We start from the raw sequence: 9,285 nt of genomic DNA on the forward strand, positions 1-9,285 counted from the left end.
CACACCACGATTTTACGTAGTCGAGTGTCAGTTGCCATCCCCGGGGCAATGTCAGCATGTCAACTCGGCGAGTCAATTCGATTCCCTGCCCCATTGGGTCCTCCCCCCTTTTGTGCTATTGAATGTGCTGGGTTTCAACACAATTCCCAATCCGTCATGAATCTTCATTTCCTCCATTTCAGCACGCCGATCTACATCCATCCTCATCGTGTCCGTGCACATTTTTTTATATCCAAAGGCCAATACCTGCTTTCCTCAGGGCGTGTCCCTGTACCACGTTGCTATGCCCCATCCATAGTACAATCGTGCAAATCCGCGAGACAATGGGCGACTTTTTCAATTAGCTTGCGGTCAGGTTTTACTCCCACTCCCTCCTGTTTGTCATTGTTTCGGCCTCCCTGTGCGCTGCGTTGCACAACTATCTGAGTAATTAACCTCGCATTCAATACACTTTTAGAGCCAGGGTGAAAATCCGACTCCAATGTAGTTAATGAATAGAACTAGTTAAAAATGATGGAAAAACACAGCACAAAATACAGCATATGTTAATACTTGCAATATCAATACAATGAATGAACACTGGAGCATCATAACATTGTCTGAGATAACATTATTCTCAACAACAGGTCCCCGATGGACCAGGCACCTACATTAGCACTGAATAGCTATACAAGAGAGTAAGCTACTGTGTTAACTGTGTGTGATCACTATACTGCAGCCTAAATGTGCAGTGCTGCATATAACACTGAACTGTGGATGAGATACTTCTTCATCCTTGCTCTCAAAGTTGCATGGGTACAAGTCTGGCTCGACTTATCCCACTAACATTCACAATAATGCAAATGACAGGCTTCATTGTTAAATAGGCCTCATATTTATCATAACCATTTAACAGCATTATAAAGGCATGTACAGCGTTTTTAATGATATTCCCAGTATTATAAGAACATCAACAAACTTACAGACAATGCTTTTAAAAGTCCCACAATGAACAGATGCACCAGTCTTCACTGATACGCTAAATGTGCATCCATTTTGTATTGTGTGTAATGGCTAACACCCCCTCATCGTGGCATAAAGAACCTTAAATCGTAACTTCCTGGTCACGTGACCAAACGCAACACCATATCAGGAAGTTAGTGTGTAAACACACCTCCATGTCTGCCGTGGGGCAGAACATTCATCATCCCTTGTTGGATCACATCTCAATGCAGTTATGTTTTTACATTCGATAGGTGTTTCAATTACTGGAGTGTTGCTTACATTTTCCACCACATCTGAATTGATACCCAATGCATTTAAAGTTTACCAATCATTGCTACCGGTCTGGTTTGCCTTGCCACTCGCAGCCTGCAAATATTCTCCAAGCGGGCTATCACTTTGCAGTAATTCAGTGGGCTGTGCTTCCACTGGCAGCTAATTCTCAATTAATGTGAGTGATTTACCAAGTGATTTTGCAACATTTTGTATCTCAGTTGAGCCCATTTTTGTTTCCTTGTTTCCTGTTTCTCTACTCCCTCCTGGTATAGCCGGTGGGGGTATCAATGGAGAATGGGCAGGTTGTGTTTGACCTTGAGTGGGTTGTGGCATAGGGTCCTGGTATGATTTCCTGCCTGCTCTCCACACCCTGCGATTCTCATAATTACCTGTCTATGTGCGCCGTGGTCGCCTCGGATTAGTGTGCCACTCCAGCTGGATTGCCAGCTGAGTGTGCAATTCTGTTGGTGGTTCGTGGGGAGCTTGCTCCTCTCTGTATTGTGGGGCTTGGTGTATTATATGCCTCACCTGTGGGGTGCTGTAGCTGCTCACAGGAATTTTACTTACCTCAAGATGGCTGAGTTTATTGTCTGGTAACCCTGTGTGTTTTGCCCGGGTAATGGCCCCTAATTCTGTATAGCCATGCCGTGTGAGCCTTATTCTTTGTGGCATAACGAGGCCGTCTCTGGGTCCAACACCATTCCCACAATTTCTGTAATCTCTGGACTCAAGGATAAAAAAAAAAATCTTGAACATTTTGTCAACATCACCTGCATAATACACTCTTTTAAATCATAGGAGGTAATCTCACGGATCCTCGTCTACACACTGAGGCATAATTTTAGCAGCATTAAACCCCTCAGACAGAGTTGAATAAAATGTTCATGTAATCTTCTTTTCAGCAGACTTTCTTTCTCGTCCAACTTCCTCAGACCTCTGATCGTTGCCTCTACTTCTACTGTTGCGATATGGGAGGGTATGTCTCTGTTCCTATTGTGTGGATCAAAATAGGGAATTCTTACGAGAGCTTAATCCATCAATTTGAGAGTTTTACTACTGATAGAGTATTCGGAAAGTTGGTCGTCGTCAGAGGAGTCAGTGTCAGATCAACTATCACTCAAACTGTGGCGCTGCTTAACATAACTTTTGTCAATCTTGATTTTAAGCTTTCGTGACTGCAGGAATCCATATTCTTTGATTCTTTTGGTAAAGTCACGTAGGTAGAAAAATAATAGATCACGACGTTTCGATCGCAACACAAGCAATCGTCATCAGGTGGGACAACCACAGCATTTTATACCTACGTGATCTTACCGAAAGAACCAAAGAGTATAGATTTATGTAGTCAGCTAATAGTTAACGCACCAACTTGGGATGGCAACCCTTTTCAAAACACAAAGATAACTTTTCAGAACAATCTTATTAGTACCGATATGCGTGCTGTGTGTGTGGTCTTCTTGTTAACTTCTTCTTGGTTCTTTCGGTAACTTTACCGAAAGAACCAAGAAGATGAATCCCTGCAGTCACGAAAGCTTTAAATCGAAATTCTTGTTAACTGTTGAGTTAGCGGCTTCTGAGGTACAGCGTTCCCTGTACCGAAAATAACTCAGGTCCCCAGCAGGGGCGCTGGGTCGTGGTGTGTGTGTATCAAACACACAGCTCTCTTGCCTGTGCTGACACTCTCTCTCCATCGCTGGGTGGTTGTTGGGTCAGCACGATGCTCACGCTGTCAGCGGTGCCCGTGCTGGCAGGGATGAGGGGTCCGGCTCCATCTGCGTCGATGTGCACGATTATCCCGTCGCCAGACACCACTCGCAGCTCGTCTGGTTACCGCGCGTCACTCCCCCTTGGCACCAGACACTGTTGCTTCTTGTAGACTGTGGAACGGCTTGGAGAGACAGCGGCCAGTCGTCTCCCCCCCTCTTCAAGAGAGTCCTCTTCCAGATGTCAATACGACTCGTGCTGCTCAGAGGACAGGCTACAGATCTACATATTCTCTCTCTCTTCTGAGCCGTTTTTATGCGATGACGGAAGCTCATTAACTTTGCACTATAATCCAACATGCTAATAACTTATTTCCCTAAACTCTTTCTACATATTCTCTCTCTATCTCTTCCGAGCTGTTCGTATGCGATGATGGAAGCTCATTAACTTTGCACTATAATCCAACATTCTAATAACTTTAACATTGCACTTTCTTTACCTAAGCTCTCTCTACATATTCTTTCTCTAACGAGTCGTTCTTATACGCTCATTAACTTTAAAATGTTATTCTCATCAACTTTGACTTCCTAATCCTTCTCAAACTTAAATAACGCCTTGCTTGTAGCAGCTTTTTTTCACCATTTTACGCCTGATGACGGACGTTTGTGGTGCGTCCGAAGAGTCGTGATTTATTTTATTTCTACGGTAGAAATAAAATAAATCACGACTCTTCGGACGCATAGGTAGAAATTCTACCTACGTGACTTTAACGAAAGAACCAAAGATTTTAGTATCTTATAGCTTACTACAATACACCTCTACTAGCGACTCAAAACACAAGAGTAAATTTAGAGTAAAACTTTCAGCGATACTCTGTCTGTCAGCGCCGAACTCAAAACTCAGCAACAGATAGCTCCTCTACTCTGCAAGGCTTGTCATTCATGGTTGATTTTGAGGACCATGCCCCGGAGCTTGCCGTAGCAAGACTGATTTGCGTGGTTCGGCTTCTGCGTTATATCCGAAAATCTCCCACCTCGGATCGTCTTCTCACAAAGGACCGGAATTCCGTTGATTTCACTCCTCGGCCTGTGATTGTGGCCGATTATCTGGTGTACGTGTATGTGTGTCTGTCTGTTCTAATTTATTGAAGTAATTTCCTAAATCACATCAAGGCCTGGCACCCCTCCCGTTCCTCCAGCCATCCAGCCATCTGTGGAAACAGATGCTTTCAATTGTCCCTAAGTTATTCCAGTTTTACAACTTTCCGCAACAATGTATTTTTAAATCCTTTATATTAAGTTCGCGTGCTTGCTTGCTTGCGTGCTTGCTTGCGTGCGTGCTTGCGTGCGTGCTTGCGTGCGTGCTTGCGTGCGTGCTTGCTTGCGTGCGTGCGTGCTTGCGTGCGTGCTTGCGTGCGTGCGTGCTTGCGTGCGTGCGTGCTTGCTTGCGTGCGTGTTTGCTTGCGTGCGTGCTTGCTTGCGTGCGTGCGTGCTTGCGTGCGTGCGTGCTTGCTTGCGTGCTTGCTTGCTTGCGTGCTTGCTTGATTGCGTGCTTGCTTGATTGCGTGCTTGCGTGCTTGCTTGATTGCGTGCTTGCTTGATTGCGTGCTTGCGTGCGTGCTTGCTTGCGTGCGTGCTTGCTTGCGTGCGTGCTTGCTTGATTGCGTGCGTGCTTGCGTGCGTGCTTGCTTGCGTGCTTGCTTGCTTGCGTGCTTGCTTGCGTGCTTGCTTGCTTGCGTGCTTGCTTGCGTGCTTGCTTGCTTGCTTGCGTGCGTGCTTGCTTGCGTGCGTGCTTGCGTGCGTGCGTGCTTGCGTGCGTGCGTGCTTGCTTGCGTGCGTGCGTGCGTGCTTGCGTGCGTGCGTGCTTGCTTGCGTGCTTGCTTGCTTGCGTGCTTGCTTGCGTGCGTGCTTGCTTGCGTGCTTGCTTGCGTGCGTGCTTGCTTGCTTGCGTGCTTGCTTGCGTGCGTGCTTGCTTGCGTGCGTGCGTGCTTGCTTGCGTGCGTGCTTGCTTGCTTGCGTGCTTGCTTGCTTGCGTGCTTGCTTGCTTGCGTGCTTGTTTGCGTGCTTGCTTGCTTGCGTGCTTGCTTGCGTGCTTGCTTGCGTGCGTGCTTGCGTGCGTGCTTGCGTGCTTGCTTGCGTGCTTGCTTGCTTGCGTGCTTGCTTGCTTGCTTGCTTGCGTGCGTGCGTGCTTGCGTGCGTGCGTGCGTGCTTGCGTGCGTGCGTGCTTGCGTGCGTGCTTGCTTGCTTGCGTGCTTGCTTGCTTGCGTGCGTGCTTGCGTGCGTGCTTGCTTGCGTGCGTGCTTGCTTGCGTGCGTGCTTGCTTGCGTGCGTGCTTGCGTGCGTGCTTGCTTGCTTGCGTGCTTGCTTGCTTGCGTGCGTGCGTGCTTGCGTGCTTGCTTGCGTGCTTGCTTGCTTGCTTGCTTGCGTGCTTGCTTGCTTGCTTGCGTGCGTGCTTGCTTGCGTGCGTGCTTGCTTGCTTGCGTGCTTGCTTGCTTGCTTGCGTGCTTGCTTGCTTGCGTGCTTGCTTGCATGCGTGCTTGCTTGCTTGCGACCGTGCAAATCTTTCGGTCGTTTTTTAACCCACTTCCCGTGATCCAATCGAGCTGACATTTTCCACACAGTCTCGTTGTGCCAGAATATTAATGTTCGTGAAAAAAAATTCCCAAAATTTTACACTTTTTAGGCAAAAAAAATTATTTTACATATATTCAAATAGAACTCATTCATGGCTTTGGCTGAACATCACAGTATAAGAGCCCAGAGCGTAACCCCTCCACAGGCCGTGGCGGAGTAGCGCAGTTGGTAGCGCCCTCGCTTCCCATGCCAAAGGTCGCGGGATTGATCCCCGCGTCCTCCACAGGCGAATATATTTTTAAATCCTCTATATTAAGTTCGCTGCCACGCATATAAATGATTTATAGTGAAAAACTTTTTTTTACGGGTTATACTTATTAAATCCTTTATATTAAGTTCAATTGCTTGCTTGCGTGCTTGCGTGCTTGCTTGCTTACGACCGTGCAAATCCTTCGGTCGTTTTTTTTTTCCCACTTCCCGTGATCCAATCGAGCTGACATTTTGCACACAGACTCGCTGTGCGTGACAATGCATTTTCGTGAAAAAAAATTCCAAAATTTTACACTGTTTAGGGAAAAATGTGTAAGTATTTAATTACCAATTGCTTAATGGTGGCAGACAATCATCTGACCCATAGGTGGCAGCCATCTCAAGCCAGAGGACGAGATGACTCTAGCCGCCCGTTTCATGATGACGCAAATGTTGACTAAACACATGGCATGAAATCCCTGCCCCCACGCTGTACAGTGAAGACTATTTATAGAGCAGTTAAATTGAAGCCGCCAGGTTCTTGAAAGTGGTAAAACAGGTCAACGCTAGTGCCCTCGGGAATATACGGGCCATGTCAAGAGGTGATCTTTCATTTTTAAATCCTTAATATTAACTTCCCTTGCTTGCTTACTCAAGAAAAACAAAAATTAATAATAAAATTAAACCGATGCCACGCATATAAAGGATTTATAGTGAAAAACTTTGTTTTTACCGGTTCATTTTTTTAAATCCTTCATATTAAGTTCACTTGCTTGCTTGCTTGCGCGCTTACGACCGTGCAAATCTTTCGGTCGTTTTTTAACCCACTTCCCGTGATCCAATCGAGCTGACATTTTGCACACAGACTCGTTGTGCGTGACAATGTATTTTCGTGAAAACATTTTTCAAAAATTTTACACTTTTTAGGAAAAATAATGGTATGACTGTGTGTGTGTGTGTGGGGGGTCTGTTTGTATGTATGTGCGTGCAAGTCTTCATCCTGGTTCTGGTTGTATGTGCTTGCGTGTGTGAGTGCGTGAGACGAGGTGGCCGAGTGGTTAAGGCGATGGACTGCTAATCCATTGTGCTCTGCACGCGTGGGTTCGAATCCCACCTTCGTCGCTATTTTTTTTAAATCCTTTATATTAAGTTCGCTTGCTTGCTTGCGCGCTTACGACCGTGCGAATCTTTCGGTCGTTTTTTAACCCACTTCCCGTGATCCAATCGAGCTGACATTTTGCACACAGACTCGTTGTGCATGACAATTTATTTTCGTTAATTTTTTTTCTCCAAAATTTTACACTTTTTAGGAAAAAAATAATTATATTTAATTACCAATTGCTTAATGGTGGCAGGCAATCATCTGACCCATAGGTGGCAGCCATCTCAAGCCAGAGGACGAGAGGACTCTAGCCGCCACGCATATAAAGGATTTATAGTGAAAAACTTTGTTTTTACGGGTTAATTTTTTTGTGGACGAGGCAGGAGCGGGGTGGTGACTCGCCATTTCCGTGCCTCCGCGCAACATTCCGATAAAATTATTACAAAAATAAAAAATAGTCAGAATCACTCTTAATATTTTTTTTTTGGAAAAGGCATATATAAAACACACCTTCACAAGTAATTGCTGTCTGTAGCCTTGGGTCACATTTTATGGCGTGTCTCGTGGTATTTATAGCTGCACTCTCAGTTGGTTTGCTTGTTCCTCGTCACCGTGAGCTATGATGATGATGATGAATGTATCCTGACTGATGGATGATGATGAAGAGCATGATGATGATAATAACAATGACTATGCTTGGTAATGATGACCACCACCCATTCACCTGCACCCAACACTCTGTTACCCGACACCTGACACTCATTAACCCATGACCCACCCAGCCATCTACAGAGACCCTCCCTCCCACCGGCCGACACGCACACCTGCTCCGACATACACCTGGCCACCCTGCCACCCGTTCCTCCTCCTACCCTCCCACCCGTCCACCTCATACATATGAAGTACCGGTGAAGACGCTGGACACCCAGGTTGAGGCACACGTATATTTATTCCAGCTTGTCGGTACAGGACAACACTAGAGGGGGTAGCGGCCCCCTCACCCGGATAACTGGGGATACCCCCTAGCTAATCTCACCTATCCCCAAGTCCTCCACTAACGGGCTAGGGGAGGCTAACTGGCCCGACACTGGTGAGTCGGGCTACGGTCTCCGGAGTCCCAGGGTCTAACCCTGGTTCACGGAACCACGCCTCTGGCTCGATCCTCTGCAGCCCTGACAAGGGCGGCGTCGAGGGGAGTCCAGGGCTCTAGCTAGAGGATCTTCACTCTTCCTCCTTCGTTCCCAGACTGAGCCCCGAGCTCTCTCTGTCCTCCCCCTTTATACCCCCCACCAGGATCACAACCCCCCAGGCTGCCTGACGCGGACGTCGTTGCGGGCACCCCCCCCCCGTGTACTCCCGTAACTCCGCCCACTGTGTTTGTTACCCGTTGGATCGTATGCACTTACAGCCCTCCCGTAACAGCCCTACATCACCCCCCCCATTACAGCTCGCAGCCGTCCCGGCTGCAACAATTCCAAATAAAGGAACATGTACCCCTCGACCCCGTGTGTGCCTCATTTTTTTTCAACAAAATGCAAATTGAAGAACAACAACAAGAACAACAACCATACCCCCGAAGGGAATGTCCGACGCACCCCCCCCCCCCCCCCCCCCGCATAAATACGAAATCCGTAAAAGCACGTATATACAACTAGCCAGGAACTCCCCCCAGCACATACAGCACACCCACGACACACAACGCACCCACAACACACACACCGCGCCCACACAACACAACACACACAGTGTGCAAGGAGCACACCACCGACGCAGCATACAGTAACCATAACACGTGAAGGAAAATAAAAAAATAAAAAAAAATTCTTCTTTTTCTTCCTTCTGTATTTTATAAGAGTCTGCGCATTTTAGCGCGCGTCCTTGCCGCAGGCCCGTCACACGGGGCAACCCCGGACGGCGGACCATCCGGTGGCGGCTGTCCCATTCGAGGTGAGGTCGCGATTGAAGTCGCGCGACCGTCGGCATCACCCGTGTGGGTTCCAGGGCGTGAGCCTGTCATTCCCGGTGCACCTGTGGGTGGGACAGCCGGCAACACATCAGGCGAGAGCAGCGACGGACCCTCCGAGTCGGTCGACCCCCCACATGCTTGGCCTCGCGTGCGTGGAGTGGGCCCCCGCACCGCAACAAACGGCTTCAGCCTAGAGGGGTGTACAAACCACCGGCGCCTCCCCCATTGGATTCGAACGCACTGAGGCCTCAAAACCTCAACAACTTCGACGGGGCCCCGCCACGGGCGCACGAGTTTAGAGGAGGTCGCGAGTGGTACCTGGGGACAGTGCAGCCATGCCCTGTCCCCCGGCTTCCACTGCAGCACGTGCGCGCGAGCCAGTCTGAGGCGCTCGTTCGCCTTCTGACGCCTGTCAGAATTTAGCCTCGCCGCAT

At 48.2% G+C, this 9,285-nt stretch overlaps 1 non-coding gene across 1 annotated transcript; it reads left to right on the forward strand.

The window, feature by feature from the left end:
- The first annotated feature begins 6,823 nt into the window (after positions 1-6,823).
- On the forward strand, positions 6,824-6,905 carry TRNAS-GCU (transfer RNA serine (anticodon GCU)). Its single transcript has one exon. It is a non-coding gene; the product is annotated as a tRNA-Ser (tRNA).
- The last annotated feature ends 2,380 nt before the right edge of the window (positions 6,906-9,285 follow it).

The sequence above is a fragment of the Lampetra planeri genome, chromosome 45 (assembly GCF_965212315.1).
Source record: "Lampetra planeri chromosome 45, kcLamPlan1.2.h2, whole genome shotgun sequence".
NCBI lineage: Eukaryota > Metazoa > Chordata > Hyperoartia > Petromyzontiformes > Petromyzontidae > Lampetra > Lampetra planeri.